General features: G+C 43.7%; 1 long non-coding RNA gene across 1 annotated transcript in view; it reads left to right on the forward strand.

The window, feature by feature from the left end:
* Window positions 1-15,754, forward strand: part of LOC149853460 (uncharacterized) — a 187,457-nt gene that overhangs the window by 107,883 nt on the left and 63,820 nt on the right. Inside the window, exons 7-8 of the long non-coding RNA XR_016439209.1 lie at window positions 9,851-9,966; window positions 11,969-12,027. This is a non-coding gene — a long non-coding RNA (uncharacterized LOC149853460). The remainder of the gene's footprint in view (window positions 1-9,850; window positions 9,967-11,968; window positions 12,028-15,754) is intronic.

The raw sequence follows: 15,754 nt of genomic DNA on the forward strand, positions 1-15,754 counted from the left end.
AATTGTTAACCTCAAGGCACTCTCACTTTCCTGCCCTGTGACACATACGTAATTCAGTGCAAATATCCCAGATGTTACTAAAACACTAGGATTATAGTTTGAAATCATGACGTGTGTTGCCTTTGGCTTTAAGCTTCACATGTTGCCCTTAACTATGTCACCTGGTGCTCACGCATCAGGATCAGAAGGAGAATTTTCCTTCCAGATCATGTAAGTGATGTACCATGCAATTTGCCATCTACTTTATCAGCACTGGCTGTCCACGGTGGGTGTGTATATGCAGAATCAAAATGGTCTTTGATGTTACTCCACTGAGGTCAACTATATAAATGATGAGTGTGGCCCAAAAGGTCTGGTGCCGGTTAAAAAAACAGAGTGAGAGACTCTTAGTGAACAATTTGTCCAATTAAGTGAGAAAAAAAAGACCATGGCTGAAGTGATTTCATTTAAAAGCTCGAAGGAAGGCTACGATTATGGAGGGAGGAAAAACAACCTCGCGCGTTAAACTTTAAACCGATATCTAGCAACGTACCTAGTGGAAATCAATATAGCGTTGCCCACTTGGGAATGCGGTTTTGAGATCCATATGTCCAAACTACTATATACTGACTATCACTTGCAGCGGATAACATCCCAATACTGAAGGCCTGCCCTTGAACCCACTTCTTTAGCGCAATAGTACATGCACCACAACACATCTCTTAGTAAGCTGGGTCGTGGATGGGTGAGGCATGCTGGTGGGCACCGGGTATTTTGCAGAGTTTTTACAGTCTCCAGTGATTCCAGTGCCGGTGCCACGTCCGCTGTTACCATGTTGGTTCGGGCACACCTTGTTGGTCAGCCATCTTTATTCAACTGTTTTCCTTCCAGACTTGCACCACTAGATGGCAATACAAGGGCACACATATACCCTCTCTGTGTTACCCAATAAGAAAAGACAAATTTTGCCTAAAAAGGCAACTGAAATTTGAATTTTTGGATGCCAACCAACTGTTCAGTAACTTAAAAAGACATTAATTTATACTTCAAGCTCCTTAAAAGTCCAGGGCTAGATGCTCAGTGGTGTGTTGACGGCGATAGAGCTATGGTAGTTTATACCCGTGGCAGATTTGGCCCATATCAATCAGCTGTCCATAAATGCGGGACTTAACGTTTGGATTTGATAAAAATTAGGAGGGGGAAAAATAGGGAAAATTAGCAAAAATTAAAAGGGCAATCCTGAAGTTGGTCATGATAGTCTTCTCCCAAATCAAAATCTGTTTGGTGTCCATCTCTAGCTACTGACCCGTCCTTCCAAAATTGATCCTTGCTCATTCAGCCACAGATTTTGTGATTAATAACTGAATAGTACATCGCAGTTTACCAAGCCCTTCAACGGGGAACGATTCTCCTGTTTGGAAAGGGCCAGCGGAAAGTCTGTGCACCACTCAAGCCCTGTTTTGTGGTGTGAAGTGGGATTTAAGTGGTCCATGGGCCTTGAGCTGGTTTTAAGCACAAAGGTGAATGACACCCTCAGTGCCCCACATAATTAGAGCACACAGAACATTTGTGCGCGTGTATCCTTGTACGTGTGGAGTGGATTAGCGACCTCATTTGTGATGAAGATTATAACGAGGAGGGAAAATGTCACAACATGGATAAATACTCATGCCAAATAATAGTAACGAGAACAGAAACAGTAGAAATGTAGCTCTCATCATACTAGTCTAATCATAGGGTGGTCCTTTTTTAGATGCCATGAAGACAGCTGTTGTCTAACTGAGAGCTGGTTCTGAAGATGTTTGTTAGGAAACATTGTGCCTGAGATTTCCCCTGTTTGGATTACCCTTTTTTTTTTTTTCTGAACAAGCCCTGTGACTCCCCTTTTTGATCCCTTCAGCTTTCTCAAGCTAAGCAGGGTCAGGTCAGGTCAGGTCATCCCTTGGGAAACAGACTTACTAGGAACACCTATGGTGAGTAATGTAGGAAGTGTTGTGGGGGGAGTTGATAGGTGAATTATAGATTATAAGGCCCTGTCGTTATCTAGTCTGCCCTCCTCCATAATGCAAGCCATGGTGCTTCCCAGAATTAATTTCTGTTCGAACTAGGGCATTCCTTTCAGAAACGTTTCCAGAGATGGAGAATCCACCACCGTCATTGGTAAATTGGTCCTCTGGTTAATTATCCTCACTGCTGAAACTGCGCGTGCCTTATTTACAGTCGGGGTTTGTCTAACTTCAGCTTCCAGCCTTTGCATCTTGTTATGCTTCTGCTAGCCAAACTGAAGAACATTTTATTATCAACTTTTTAACCCCATGTAGAAGTGCGCAGGCCGCCATCCAGTCGCTGCTGTTCCAGTGTGATGCGAGGGTCGGCCATTCTCTTCAGAGCTGTTGTTTTTTAGATGAGATGTTAGACAGAGGTCTTGACCACTTATGCTCATTTAAAGAGCCATCTTTTTGCAAGCCTGGGAGTGTTCAGTTCAGTCTTCTGGCTGTGTTCTGATTTGGTTGACTTTGTCCTGAAACTTCTTCCTGCGACGCTTGTTATCCATGGGGTTCCTCTTCAGTTCCCACTTAAGTCATTGCCTGTATGCAGTTTTGCATCGGTTTGATTCTGTTTGCTAGGACTGCACTTCTGGTTTTTTTCCTACTGATATATCACTGCAAGTCGCAGCATGGATGCAATTCCACTAGTATGAATGTGCCTGGTATCAAGTAAGGCCTTCTAGTACTGGAATAACGATACCTGTGTAAGCAAAGTTACACTGGTATTACTGTGTCCACACTCTGTGGGGTGGTACCACTCTGCATCAGGGTACTTACAGTAGTACAACATTTGTGTATTGGCCAGCCATCATGTTGCAGTGTAACACCACTTGCTCCTCTGCTGTAGTAAACTGTTATATCAAAGAGTGTATTAAACCCTCCAGCCTACCATACGATACAATCTTATGTTAGCTGGCCAAGTGTTGTGGGATCTTTTGGATTGTAAAGCAACTATAGGCTAAAACCACAAAACAATACTTGTAAAAATCAATGGGAACACATCCATTGACTTCAGTGAGTATTGGGCTGGGATGTGGAATAATTATCATCTGCCTGATTTTTCTCTCTTCCACATACTTTCTCCCTCTGTCATCGTCCCTTCCTTCCTTCCCTCTTCAGTTATTACATTGAGAACTAATTTTGTCTTTAAAATCTAATCTCGGCTCTGGGATGGACTGTTCCTTATTATGTTTCTGTGATATTAGAAAGGTAGTTAGTTAGGTGTGTTAACTTGAAGTCAGGCAGAAGACAGGAGTAAATTTAGATCTTATTATAGACTAAATCCGAAATGTATAGCATGAGTTTTTTGCGAGTCTGAGCTCCCTCCACCAGGTGCATGATATTACCCAGATTTGACCCATTTTCTTACGGACATGCATTAATTTATCTTCAAGTTTTGAAAATTCCTTCCATATGCAGCAGAGTGGAGATTTCTTTTAGTCATGTAACAATAAAGTCCTTTAGACTCATTGGAGGCAATAGGATCTCACCAGTGTGAGTCAGGTAAAAGAGGAGAAACAAATACCCTTGACTGGATGATTACCAGGGGCGGCTGAGTAGCTAGATGGGATAGAGATAGATTGTGAAGGAGTACGCAGGCTTTCCAGTGCGCGGGGATGAGCAGGACTAGGAACCATTCACTCCTCCCGGGACAGGTGGAATAGGAAGCTGTTCCACCTCTCCCATTCACAGGCCCATGCAGCAAACTTGATGCAAGGGACGTTGTAATTTATTGTTGGTATGGACCAACAGGAAATTCCTGCCTCCACCCCCCGGAGCCCAGAGGAAGCATGAGAAGCATCGTGACTCAGAGGCATGCCTGAGTCACATTGTACGTCACTCCCGGGTGGTGCGAGCTCACATACCAGCCCGGTTCATGGCTATACCTAATGTCACAATCTACCCTGTAAATGGCACCTGCTATTATTTGCACTTACAAAATGATGCCTAGAGTTATTTGCAGGCACAAAGTGAGAAGCTTCATCGAACAAATCTGACTTAATTAATACTGTTTTGAATATGCTAATAAACAGCACAAGGCAGGTGCTTGGCAGTATTATGATAATCAACGAGCTATTTATTACAGTTCATGAAATATATTTAATTAAATGTCTCTCCCTTCTTGGTACACAGTGTATCTGTCCTCAGCTCACCATAGAATCAGTGAGATCATATAGGGTCATTTAACATCCAGTGTCTGGTAATAAATCACAGGGCTCAAGAGTCTGCACTAAAAGGCCATGAACGGACCAAGAATCTAAGCATCAGCACAGCCAGAGTGAATCCTCCTTGATAAATTTTCACTTATCTCAAATCCAGTTATTCCCTGAAGGCAACCTAGTTGTCTAAGCAAACACAGGTCACTTTACCTTCGGTAATGAGAGCTTTGCTGTTGTCAGTGCCAGACAACAGACATAGCAGTTACAAAATGCACTTGAAAGTCTTTCTGGTAACGGGATGCCAGATTAAATGAACCAGTTAGTCTGGTTTGCTTTTGGGCAAGATATAGGACACCTACTTAGACGGTGTCCTACATTGCGGCTTGATCACTTGGCTCAATTCTACCAGTAGGAATGTAGTAGTCCAATGAACAGAAGAATAGGAAGAGGAAATACAGGAGTGGAGAAGGAATGACTTTATTCTGATGTCAAAAATTCTACTATTCAGTTATAGGTTAACTTTGCTTTCATAGATTTCATAGACATTTGGGCTGGAAGGGACCTCGGAAGATCATCGAGTCCGGCCCCCCGCCCAAAGGGCAGGAAGTCAGCTGGGGTCATAGGATCCCAGCACAATAGGCATCCAATTTGCTCCTGAAGGTATTCCATGTAGGTGATTGAACCACCTCCGATGCCAGGCTGTTCCAGACCTTGGGGGCTCGGACAGTAAAGACATTCTTCTTTATGTCCAGCCTGAAATGGTCTTGTAGTAGTTTATGACCATTCGACCTCGTCATCCCTTGGGGCGCTCTGGTGAACAAATGCTCTCCCAGATCCTGGTGGTCACCCCTGATAAACTTATAGGTGGCCATCAGATCACCCCTGAGCCCGCGCTTTTCCAGGCTAAAGAGCCCCATGGCTCTCAGCCTGTCGCCGTAAGGTTTGTTTTCCTGACCTCTGATCATGTGCGTGGCTCTTCTCTGGAATCTCTTAAGCTTCTCCACATCCTTTTCGAATTGTGGAGCCCAAAACTGGACGCAGTACTCCAGCTGTGGCCTCACCAAGGCCGAGTACAAGGGGAGAATGATGTCCCAGGATTTCTTTGAGAAACATCTGTGGATGCAAGCCAGCGTTTTGGTTGTTTTACTAGCCGCAGCATCCCACTGCAGGCTCATGTTCATCTTGTGGTCAACCGGGACCCCCAAGTCTCTTTCTTCCGTAGTGCTAGCCAGCCTATAAGGATGCTGCAGGTTTTTCTTCCCAAGGTGGAGAACATTGCATTTTTTGGTGTTAATTACCATCAGGTTCTTGTCTGCCCATTTGCTGAGACTGTCCAGGTCAGCCTGGATCACCCGCCTGTCTTCTGGTGTGGAAAGTTTGGTGTCATCGTTGAACTTGGCCAGTCCACTCCTGACTCCAATGTTCACATCATTAATGAAGATGTTGAACAATATGGGTCCAAGGACAGAGCCTTGGGGGATCCCGCTGGGCACAGGACACCACGATGATTGACTTTCATCAATTACTACCCTCTGGGTCTGACCAAGGAGCCAATTTCCCAGCCAGTGGATCGTGGTGGACCCAAGGCCACAATTGGCTAGTTTTGCCAAGAGGTGATCATGGGATACCAGATTGAAGGCTTTTTTGAAGTCAAGATATATGACATCAATCTCATCTCCCTTGTCCAGGTGATAGGTCACCTGGTCATAAAAGGAAATGAGACTGGTCAAGCAAGACCTACCTGCAACACACCCGTGCTAGCTATCCCTCAGGATGTTGGCGTCAGCCAGTCCATTAAGGATGGCCTCTTCAATAAACTTTTCTAAGATCTTCCCCGGGATAGATGTCAGGCTGATAGGCCTATAGTTAGCCAGATCCACTTTCCTCCCTTTCTTGAAGATCGGCACCACAATGGCCTTCTTCCAGTCTTCGGGCACTACACCAGAGCACCAGGAGCTCTCAGAGACCTGTGCCAGGGGCTGGGCTATGATGCTCGCCAGCTCCTTGAGCACCCTGGGGTGCAGGTTGTCAGGGCCAGCTGACTTGAAGGGATCCAGCCTCTCAAGAAGTTCCTTCACAAGGTCAGCATTAATGGAGGGCAGGGGATCTCCCTCACCTGGACCTCCCTGTCCCATAGCGGGCATGGGCATCCCATGGGACTGATGAAAGACCGATGCACAGTACCTATTTAATAGGTTGGCTTTTTCCTGGGCATCAGTTGTCAGTTGCCCCATCTGGTTTAGCAGGGGTCCAATGTTGCCCTTGCTTTTCCTCCAGCTCCCCACATAGCTGAAAAAGGGCTTTTTATTGTCCTTGATGTCCGAAGCTAGTTGGAGTTCAGTTGCAGCCTTGGCTTTCCTGGTTTGCTTCCTGCAAGACCGGACCAGTGCAGAATAATTCTCCTTGGAGGTGAATCCCATCCTCCATCCTTTGTCGGCCTTTCTTTTTAGCCTCAGGAGGTCTGCTAGATCCCTGGAGAGCCAGGGGGGCTGCTGTGTGCTCTTGTTGCCTTTTCTCCGAGATGGAATAGAATTAGCTTTATGCCCACTTTATGGAAATGGGAGACTTGTCCCTAGGCTTGGACTACAAAAAATTCAATTAAAAAAATAAAGATCTTGATCTGAACTTTGAAGCTTGTCTCAAAGTATTCAGAGAGAGAGAAGTTAACATCAAATACATTATCATTTCCTTAAAGTTCATTCATAGGCATTGTCTGGATTTTTCAAAGATACCTTTGCGTAGGGGTTGGCAACCTATGGCTCATGGGCTGGATCTGGCCCATGAAGAGATTCGATCTGACACACAGCTGTGGGGATCAATGGTACACAGCAGCAAGGACACCTTCTGTGCCCTGAACCATGCACTCCTGTCATGTGCCACCATTCCTGTTGTCAGCATCATGTCCCAACGCTGTGCTGAAGCATCCTATGTTACCCTGTGCTATCAAATCTGTGACTCCCCGTTGCCTTTGGCAGTGGAAATTAGTGGTAGTGAATGGCAAAGGTAAGTAGAGCCCAGAGCAAGGGGGTGGGCAGTGGGACATTGTGGAGGAGGCACCATGAAGGGTCCTGGCAGCTGGTAGCAACAGCTGGATCACAAGAAGCAGCCAGTCATTGTTAAAGGTTGCTGGCTCTTGCCTTTGGGAGTTGAACATCTGTCTCCCACTGAAGTCCCAAAAGTGAGACAGAATGCAGTGCCATGCAGTGACACATGAGCTATCTAGATGAGATGTCAAAGCAAACCAGCTCCCATACCATGGATTCCATGTGGGTTGATTTAATCCTGCTCCTTAAGGCGTGGTTTCACTTGATAGTGGATCAAGATTCCCTACATTTGTAATTTGTATGTCGCTCTGTCTGCTGCGGTCTGGAATCACTTTTTCTCTCCCAAAAAGCTTTCACAACTTAAAAAAAAAAAACAACCCACATTTTTGGCAACAGGTCATTTTTCTAAGCAATTAATTAAGTGTTGGGTTTAAAAGAGCTCAGTTCAGTCTTCCAGTATGCGTCAAGCATAAATTTTGGATTAATCACTGAGTTACACTATGACTGAAAAAGGGCAGAAAAAAAAGAGGGAGAGAGTAAAAATTTCCTCAGGAAATGAATCAGAGGAGTAACCTATTCCTCATTTCCACTCTTACAAATGGGAGAGAGAGGATTTTGTCAATGGTGGGTCAGTTTACAAATGTGTCCTTTGCAGTGTGAGTCATAATCAGTCATAATACATTTCACTGCAATGCAACCGCAGATGCAGTTTCAACCCGGGAGTGAATGCCAGCCAAAGTTAAACTGAGTAACGGGACCTCATTCCCATAGTAATAGTAAGAATGGAAAGGCTACCTGTTAATCTCCTTCTTCTTCCAACCTCATCTTGTGTCCCTTTAAATTGATGTCAGCTCTCCCACCATCTTCAAATGGACACTATCAGGACTCAGTCCTCTGGTTCCCCACTCGTGATCAAAGGAGTTACGGGTAGTGAGAACCTTGGAAGATTGAACTGTTCCTGTAAGTCCCATACTGCCCCTGCCCCGTTCGGATTATATGACTTAAATCCAAAATATGGGTAAACTCTTTGCTTTGGAATCCACTCCAAAAGACTATTTTGATTGCTTTTGGGTTGGTGTCCTGCCTAGGAGAGACTGAAGATGAGGGAGAGTAAAACTTTCCAGCCAGAAATGGACTATTTTGGCAGCAGAGACTGTGGGTGGGGAAGGATTAGGATTTTTTCCTTAGCTGGTTTAAAAAAAAACAGAAAGAAAGAAAGGAAGAAAAGAAAAAAAAAATTATAATAATAAAGTAAAAAATTTAAACTATGTTTTGAAGTTTCCAAAATTTCAAAGAGGACCCTTCTAGTCGCAAAGATAACAAAATAAAACCGTAGTCAGCACTAGAGCAATTTAAAAATGTTTAAAAACCATTGATCTAAAATGACCAACAATTATTTTTTAATTTTTTACAATTTTTGGATAAAACATGAATTTTTAGTGAAAACCTTGAGCCAAACATCAAAAGCTGAAACTTTTCAACCAGATCTACTTCCCCTAGAGTGTAAAGATGAGTTGATTGGTTTTCAAGATCTCTTTTCAGTGTACTAAGGTAGCTGTACGTACCTGCAGGGCTAAAAAATAGAGGTAAGAGATCAGAAGTAGGTACCAGATCCTTGGCTGTTGTAAACCAGGGTTTGGCCTTTAAAGTCTATTAAGCACTGGCAATTTATACGAATTAAGGAACTGGTCTTATGGTGTTCAAGAAGATTTCTAAAGAGACAGTGTGGAGAGTCTGTTCAGCAATACGCCTGTCTGTAAAGTCCTTGTGCTAAATAAATTCTCCGAGAGATGGCTTTGGTTGTATTTCTCTTTATTAATACCATACATTCACCCATCATCTTTCAGCTGGCAAACTTCCAAAGTGCTTCATTGTTCCCAAATGAACATATTTGTTTGTTAAAAATAATGATGCAGCTCCAGGGGGCTTGGGGAGGAAAAGCCGGAGAAGAAAGATGATAGAGATAAGGTCAAGCTAAGGTCTTCTGACTCGGGGATCGGTGCCTTGTACAGACAACCGTTCTTCTTCGGTATACAGTTAAAACTTCCCTCAGAGGAAAAAGTGCTGAAGGATTTTAAATGTCCATGCAAGTAGGCAAGGGATTTTAGTATGTAAGTTTTTGCCTGATGCACTTTAAACTGGACAAAGCTCAATTTAGATTCCCAAAGAAAATCTAAATTTGGTGGTTGAGACATATACACCCTCTTCTTTCTGTATCCCCAGGCAGCGCTCCCCGCCCTGGCCCTCCCTTCTCAGAACTAAGGATCCCGCCTAATTCTTTGGACCAGGAAAGCATATTTCAAGATCAGCATGGAACAATTAAACCAATGATCTCTATGCTTCAAGGAGAAAACTGAGCTGCAGTAGCTCTGCTTTGACAGGTCTTTGGAGGATTTCAGGGAAGTTACACCCACTTCATTCATGATAATCGGCTGTTTAATGCAGAGCAGCTCAGTGTTATGAATGAAAGGGAGCATGTTTTGGCTTGCAGATCAACTCACAAATATAACGCTTCATTCGTCAAATACCCAGCAATGTAACAATCTGACTTCATTCTTGAAATGGAAATTAAGGAATTGCAAGATTCTCTGAAAAAAATGCATCCTCCGTTTCTTTAAAGATCCAGAAACAGTTCCCCTTCTCCTTTCTGTGGACGTACGAGTCACGGTGGCTGGAGAACTTGGAAGAAAACCAGAGCCTCTGGACTGAGTTTGGTGCAGCTGAAATAAGGTCTTGGTGGGTTTTGTGCTTTCATTCTCAAGATGCCAACTTCCTGGATTTTGTAGCGTGTGGGTTGGGAGACAGCAGGGGTAGCACATGGATCGGGTCGTTCTGATTTCATTTGAACATGGATGTAGGGAACCTGCTGGCAAGGTCCAGGGGCTAGCCACGTTGGCCTGTTTATACCACTATGTATTTATCTCTTCATAGTAAAACTAGCCCTGGGGAAAGCTTCACTCTTGGGCATCACAGGGCTGCTGGAAGAGTTGTGTTTTAGGTGCCTTCCCAGCTTCTGGGTGTGTGCAGACTGTTCACCATCCCAGATATTCTGGACGCTGGTGAAGCTAAAAGGGAGTGCTGAAGGCAAACAGTTTACGACATCCCAAAGTGTGTGGGGGGGAATGAAGGCAACTTAATGTTATATTGGCCACAGCCTTTATCCCCAGGTTGTTCCTGAAAGAAGCAGAGTTGAGAAGAGGTGCAGATTCCACCCCCGGCCCATCCTTATCACATGACAATGATCTGTTTGGCCCCATGTCCTGGGCAGGAATGGGGGGAACCATTCAGATCGCGTACAGATTGACAAGTGATTGCAAAAAGCTTGAGTTGAAATCCAGTTGTTTTGTTTTGATTATTGTAGTTTTGAAAGTAATGTGAATAGCCATTTCCCTTCTTTCTTGAGGCTTTTCTTCTGGATTTGGGACAAAAGTAGTTGACATCTATTGTAACTTTCTTCCTTCCTTTCCTCCCAAGCGTTAGGTATTTCCACCATTCTTCCTTGGGGTGTGGGCATGCTGCCATGCTCATTTCAGGAACAAACTGAACCACAGGGAAGTTAAGTGGTTTTCCCAAAGAATAAGTCAATGATAGAGCTAGGATTGAGCACCTAACAGAAAGCCCTTCAAAGCCCGTATGTCCACGTTAGATAGGTCTTAGATATGGTCACCCTGTTTCCCTAATATTGTAGCTTTTCCCAGTCCTCAATACGTGCATCCTCAGATTGTCACTCTGAGGTATGGCCTGGGGTGTTATCCTTTATAGATGGAGCCGGAGCACAGATGGACTGTGGCCAGCAGTCAAATTGCCTCACTGTGCACCTGAAAGTAGGTCTTGCTCCAACTAACTATTGCATACCTGTTTGGTGAGGCATCTGGCCATCTAGATGATCTATACAGAGCATGAAATATGGTGCATGCCTCCAGAGGGCATATCAGAGAGCCTGCAGACCAGACCCTTAGTTGTAGCTTGGGGCGTGCCGAAACACAGAGGTATGTCTGAATTCCCACCCCTCGCGCTATCCTTTGTGCATCTCTGTTCACTTGTGATTCGCAAGGTCTATGGCCACTTCTGAGATAGACACACATGAGGTTCGCTGGCACAGTAGTGATGTCCCTAGAGCTTAGGGGTATTAGTTTAAGGACATTTATTTAGTTGGTGTAATAAAAAATATCACATCTACCCAAAGCACCCTGTCTCCCTAGATCTTAGAGCATTCACCCAGGACATGGGAAAATTTTCTGTCCCCTGTCCCCTCTGCCCTTGTCCTTATGCTGGGTCATGGCCAGCCAAGACTGCAAGTGATATGGAGGTAGAAAGTGAATGATCAAGAAGGATCCTGCCTTTTTAGTTCAGTGATTATGGTTTTCCCACTGTTTTTTGGTTAAGAAAGAAATAGCCAGCGGCTCTCTGCACAGAGAAAGCCAAGCAAAGAAATGGTGAAGAGTGTATTTGAGTTTAGGCACTTTTGTTCATCAATGTTTATTCAGCAGTTTGAGAGCTTCTGTTGAGATGGGGTAAAGAAGACTTTCTCAGCATTTCCCTTACGCAGGATCTCCCCTAGAAGCTCCCTCCACCCCAACCAGACATTTCCCTGGAGCCCCTGTCTCAGATGGCAGTATGGAAAGAGCTGATTGCTCACAATCCCATGACAGTGTGGGTGCGGGTGGGTTTGTTCTGGCTACCAGACAAGGCATTAAACGAATGTCTTTCTTTCCTTCCTTCAATCTGTATTTTGCAGGACGGTATGGGAAGAGATCAAGGATGGAAGAGTATTTCATTTTTCCACTCATTTTCAGGGTGAGTCAAATCGCTTGCTGTCCTTTACGGTGCAGCAGAGAAGTTTGTTGGTAGGTTCAGAGGAATATCTCCCTAGTTTTATCTTTTTAATGATAACACTGGCCCTAATTTAGCAGCAGTGAGGTGGAACATTGGGATTTTGTCATCCGTTTCCAAAACTATTGTCAGCTGCTTCTTTTTTTTCCTATTCCTCATTTTAGTCTTACACTGTGTGGTAGGTTCCAACAGATAAGTTCATGCCAACCTGATGATTATTTAATTAACATTTGCCCTGCGTCTTAAATCTGAAGAGTCTTTATCTGCTTATTAATTAGTATATTATTTATTATTGTGCGGGTACCTTTATTGTAGTTGAGTGTTACTTCCTGAGAAATTTGTGCAAGAATTATGACAAGGAGTAATAGGATGAAAGAAAGAATAAGAAAATTTAGGCGGATTAAGGCAACGTCTTAATGGGGAGATTTAGGTATTTTTTTATTTATATTTCATGAGCACATGGAAGCCATAAGTACGACTGTTATCCTCACTGTCATAAGTGACTAGAAACTTTCAGCGTTTCAGGTTTTACTTTGCTCAATTTAAAACACTTAAAAGGGCTTGATTTTCAGAAGTGCTAAGAGCCTGTCCTCTGAAAAGCAAAGTAGGTCCCATTAAGGTGTCTCATGATGGACATCAAAAACCTTAAGGTACTTGGGGTGGGATAAAAATGAAGGACAAAGGCCATTTCTGCCCTGAGAGCTCATATGATTAAGGCCCTAGCTCAGATATATTCCTGGCTTTACACTGATTGCAATGAGCATTGGATAGGGTAGCCAGTAGCTACCTGTAGTTGTTTGAAGGATGTAATCCTCAGTCACTATTACACCAATGAGAGATTTTTTTTTCCTGTGAAAGAGAAGTTGGAATTGACTTGCAATGAGGGAGTGAGTGCATAGGCACTCAGATCTCTCAGTGATGAGCATTGCCCAAGATTATAGATATAACTAGAAGTAATGGGATGAAATGAAGAAAGGGCAAGCCAGGTTGAAAAGCAGGACAAATTTCCTAATGGAAAGACGGGCTGCTTTACGAACAGACTTTCAATGGAAGTCAGGTGCTGAACACATTGTGGCACTTCTGAAAATCTCACCCTTGGGCTAAAATTCACCGATGCCAGTAGAGTGCTACTGATGTAAGTGAGGGCAGAAACTGGGCCTCATTATGCAGGTGGGGCGAAATTCATACTGTGCAGAACGCACTACCATACGCTGTGCACCATTCAAGTCTTTATAAATGGTACTTACTACTTACCACTAGCATGGGCATTCTGCAGAAGGATGAAAATAATCTCTACTACAGATGTATCTATGTGAAGACCATGTCTAATTGATATCCCTGAGCGCTACAGCAACATGCATATTAAGTGTGTATATACCAACCGTACGACAGCATTCATGACATATAGATGTGTACATAATATAAAAAGGCACTCTAAATATGACATGGGTGCAGACTTGTGTGTGTGTGTGTGCGCACACACATATGTGAGCATGTGTATGGCACGTGTACATCTAATTCTGCTGCTGTTAAAATCTGGGCCCAAACTCCTCCTGATCAGGCTTCCCAGTAGAGATAGGTGGAGGACCACCTAATGTTGGCCGACCCTAAATGGAGACACAGGATAGTGGCTGAATTTCTTAGCCCTTCCAAGACGGCAACACTCTGGGCATGCCTAGAAGCAGATCTTGAGGAAACTTTACTGCAAAAACGTAGGCACCTGCAGACTGAAAGCATCTCAGGCGCTGGGAACAGTGATTTGAGACATGCCCACTTGGACTTAGACTCCTAAATTATACCCAGGATGCCCTGTGTCTAAATTCAGAGCCTTGCAAAGACAGTGAAAGATATCCTTCACGGCCTTTTTGCAAGCCACAGATGCGGGCAAAGGCATATTGGCAGCAGAGATCCCACATAGTTTGACCTCACATGGGTATTCCCAGCAATGGCAAAGCAGTCCAGGGGCAATTGTGAGGTTATGTCATCATCTAGAGCAACTGCTGGCTGTTTTGAATTATGCCAGTGATCACAGTGCCCCGAATGCAGACAGCCCCAAGTTGGGCATGAAGCCATTTTTGCCCCATGCCCGAGATGGCCCAGCACTGAGTCCTTCCCTTTGGCTCTTGCTGTGTTTGTTCAGCCCCTGATAACAGATCATGAAGATCATGCATCACTCCTTTCCCACCTAAGCGAACAAAAAGTGTGAGTGGTGTGCGACAGGCGCTGAAACAAAACTGGCAGCCAAACTGATATTTCTGCAGCACGTGTGTCTCACTGGCGCTCTTTGCTTATAAATTCTCAGATTATAGCAGGAAAAAAATGAACGCAAAGTTAAATCTCCCCTATATGGTGCAGAGGAAATATGAACAAGGTGTCTGAAAAGTTAGAGCCATCTGGGTTTAGGATGATGAATTAGATGCATCTAGCAGTAACATAGCTGCTTTGTATTATGTGCTTCCATCCATGAAATGCCATAACTATGCTGCTTCTGGAACATTCAAAGTTTAATGTGTTTTGAATAATATATTACAGTATTATGGAATCGTATGTAGTATGGGGCTTCATTTGCTAGACGTTTAAATTCCTTTCTACACCAATATTGTGAGGTTGTTTTTTTTTAAAAAAAAAAAAACCAGAGTAAGCACCCACTAGGATCCCATAACTGGATTTTTTTTTTTAAGAGTATTGACCCATTTTACATGTTAAACAGCAAGGGATGGTAAAGTGAGGATCAGGATTGGGTCAAAGACCCACAGCTGGGTCTTACCTTTCAAAAGGCTCAAAGACCAGCTCCTCAATTGACACCTGATAAAAATGCAGAGCAACTTAGATGAAGTTCTTGTAGTTACCAAATATAAATCTGAGGAAAGGCAAGGCACTGCAGACCCCAAGCCTCTTGGTAGATTGCTCCGATGTGGGCTCCCTAAGACAATAAAAATGTCCATGAAAAACATATGCAGATAAAACCTGAATTTAGTCTGTGCTGTTGTTATAAATTGTACAGAGCCCTGGTGCAACGAGCCTTCTAGGGCTTAAGAGACACAGGACAGAACAAAAATTCTTTGGCACAGACCTGAAAGTGGAGCTGGGGAATAAGCTGTTCCTGCTTCTGCAGTGCAAATAAAACTCTCCATCACAATGCATGAGCCCCATTTCACATTGATAAGTAAAGTATTGATTTTAATCATCTATAATGGAACTGATTAGCTGAACCAGGGTAGCCATGAATGCTTTCAGGATGTGTTATCTTGGATTAAAACAAAGGGTTAAAAAAAAACTCTAGGAAGAAGACCTAGGAAGGAAGCATTAACAAGCCCAAGACATGCTCAGGTTCACCTGGAGCTTGTTAGGTGGGATGTGGACCAGAACAAGCTTCCCATCACCATAAACTGCAAACACCTGGAGATGGGTGGGACTTGAACTTAATATATTTGCAACCTGCAGGGTCACTTTTTTGTTTTCTCATGGGTAGTGGGTACGGAGGAAGTAAAGGTTTGGGGAGAAGCTCAGTTCAGTTTGCAGGGACTCCTGTTCTTGCAGTTAGAGATCAACAATTTATACTGCAATAGCTGTTAGGGAACAGTTCATGATTTTAGTGGGTAGTGTTTTTATGTTGGAAAAGAGTCTGAGTGTACAAAATTCAGGTCAGGGTTTTGAATTCCCCTGAGTGTGAGGGTGCCTAACCTGAAAA

This window comes from Crocodylus siamensis, chromosome 14 (assembly GCF_052110815.1).
Source record: "Crocodylus siamensis isolate JL-2025a chromosome 14, ASM5211081v1, whole genome shotgun sequence".
Lineage (NCBI taxonomy): Eukaryota > Metazoa > Chordata > Crocodylia > Crocodylidae > Crocodylus > Crocodylus siamensis.